Genomic DNA, 2749 nt, shown 5'->3' on the forward strand with positions numbered 1-2749 from the left:
TTCCCGAACTTCCAGAGGGCCCAAAGGACACTGCCTCCAGGCCTGATACCTCTCCCGTCTATTGGCAATCTGTGGACACTAGACTTCCAAGTTTACCATGAAACACTCCGGAAGGTATGATGCTTTTTATAGTTTTATGAATAGTGCAGGTGGAGACTCCTAATGTATTCTTTGCTGGAAGGTAAAAGCAGCTGGAAGGTACCAGCTAAATGCTGGTAGAGCTCACGCTCCTGAGGGAAAGGGGAAGAAAAAAAGAGTACGTTCAGGACTCTGAATTTTAGAAAAGCAAACTTCCAGTTCCTCAGGGAGATAGTCAGAAGGACTCCCTGGGAAACGGTCCTCAGGGACAGGGGAACAGAACAGAGCTGGCGGATCTTTAAGGATGTGATCCACAGAGCACGACAGCTCTCGATCCCTAGGTGTAAGAAATCGGGCAAAGGGAAGAGACCAGCATGGTTGAGACAAGAGATGCTTGTCAAACTAAGGAGGAAGAGGGAACTGCACAGGCAGTGGAAGCAGGGACAGGCATCCTTGGGAAGAGTATAGGGACGCGGTCCGGTTGTGTAGGAAGGGGGTCAGGAAGGCCAAGGCGCGGCTAGAGCTAAACTTGGCTAGGGATGCAAAGAATAATAAGAAGGGATTCTACAGGTATATCAGCCGGAAAAGGATGGTTAAAGAAAGCGTACCCCCACTGATGAGCGAGACCAATGGAGCCAATCTCTGGGCTGTGGGATGCCCATATTAAAGGCCCTGTCCTTGTTTGATTCGTAGCTGTACTTCAAAAGAGCCTGTCTCTGACCATGGTCAAAATGAGGAATTCTTGGTTTTGTGGTATAGGAAAAACACTTTGTGTCTGACCTCTAGCTCATGTTAAAAATAAAATTACATGGCTCTGCATGAGGGCCAGGCAATTTGAACAGGAGGAACAGGTGGGTGAAAGGAGGAGAAGGTGATTGAATCATTTCCCTGTGGACTACATTAGCAAAAGGAGAAGTCCTTGAAATTCAAGGGGGGAATATCCTAAATTCAGACATGAAGATGAAAAGATGAGAATCCAGCAAGTTTGAGGAAGGCTGCTGAAGAAAGCCAGGCTCTCTTGTACTCTCAAGCTGATTCTGCGAAGTACTTCGTTCACTGCTACTTCAGGACTTCCTATGTTACAATTTTGCTGAGGTGAGTAAGCTGTTCACCTGTTGAATCTGCTCCCTGATGTGCGGAGGGCAGGTCTGTGTACAATGCCGGTATGCTGGGGTGCAAGGACCTGCCAGTAGCACATCTGCAAGTTGCTGTCTCACAGTGAAAAGCAGCCAAAATTAAGTCTGCAGTAGTGATAAGCAAATGATGCCTAGATTAATCTGTGATCAGAAAGCAGTTCTAGATGTCTATTGGTAATGTGAATTTATGTATTAAGACAGAGACGTGAGGGAATTCTTGTGTGAGGTGGCGGAATTGGGTTTTTAGATGCTGCTTGCAGTTAAGTAAGGTCTGAACACTGGATCAAGAAGGAGCCCTGTCAGGCAGAGACATCAGGAGCACTTCTATGAGGACAGGCTGAGAGAGTTGGGCTTGTTCAGCCTGGAGAAGAGAAGGCTGCAGGGAGACCTGATTACGGCCTTTCAATACCTAAAGGGGGCCTATAGGAAAGATGGGGAAAATCTTTTTAGTAGGGCCAGCTGTGACAGGACAAGGGGTAATGGTTTTAAACTAAACCAGGGTAGGTTTAGACTAGATATAAGGAAGAAATTCTTTACAATGAGGGTGGTGAAACACTGGAACAGGTTGCCCAGAGAGGTGGTGGAGGCCCCATCCCTGGAAGCATTCAAGGCCAGGTTGGACTGGGCTCTGAGCAGCCTGATCTAGTTAGTGGTGTCCCTGCTCACTGCAGGGGGGTTGGACTAGATGATCTCTAGGGGTCCCTTCCAACCCAAAACATTCTATGATTCTATGATTCTATAAAGATAAGGGGAAAGTAACGTTCAGTCCTAACTGAGTCCCTTCCTACAGAATCTCGCCTGCAAAGCCGGATAAAAATCATCAAAAAGCTAAAACAAAAGCAAGAATTATTCTATTTAATATTTTCTGTTTTGGTTGGGTGGAGGGGGGCTGGGTGTTTGGTGGCTTTTGGTTTTCTTTAATTATAGCAGAATTTTCTCATAGCAGTGCTTAACAGGATGGAAAGGAGAGAGGCAGGGTAAATGGAACAAATGCTCTGCTTCTAAGCCCCATGGATGTGATTCCCACATTTCAAATTGTGCTTTGTTTTTCCAGCACCTGGGCCTGGTCTGACGCCGTATCTCACCTAGAGAAAATGAGGGTTAACACGGGAGACACAGTAATTTATTTGGGAGCATCCCCAGTGCACTGCATTCCCTTACGTGAGACAGACTATGAGTACAGAGAAAATTATGGCTCTTTTATCTTGATCAGAGGACAGAAGAGCACGATCATGGAGAATATATCCACATACCTATGTGATAAATGACCGAGTCCCAAATAGGGTTTCAGTCAAAATTAACAATTTATTAAACGAATAAAAGCAAGCAAACAGCGCTGGGTGCGCCGGGAGCCTCTGCTCTACCAAAACGCGCACCTAACAGTTCTTGTTTCTGGTTTATATATCTCCCAGCAATAGGCGGGTCTTAAACTCCTCTTGTTTTGGTCAGTACCAGAACCGGTTTAACCGGTTGTGCTGAGGTGCCCGGCAGGGGACAGGCCAGCCCCCCTCCCCCCGTGAGGAGGCGCCGGGGCC

Source organism: Egretta garzetta, unplaced genomic scaffold (assembly GCF_000687185.1).
Source record: "Egretta garzetta isolate BGI_Z169 unplaced genomic scaffold, ASM68718v1 scaffold172, whole genome shotgun sequence".
Lineage (NCBI taxonomy): Eukaryota > Metazoa > Chordata > Aves > Pelecaniformes > Ardeidae > Egretta > Egretta garzetta.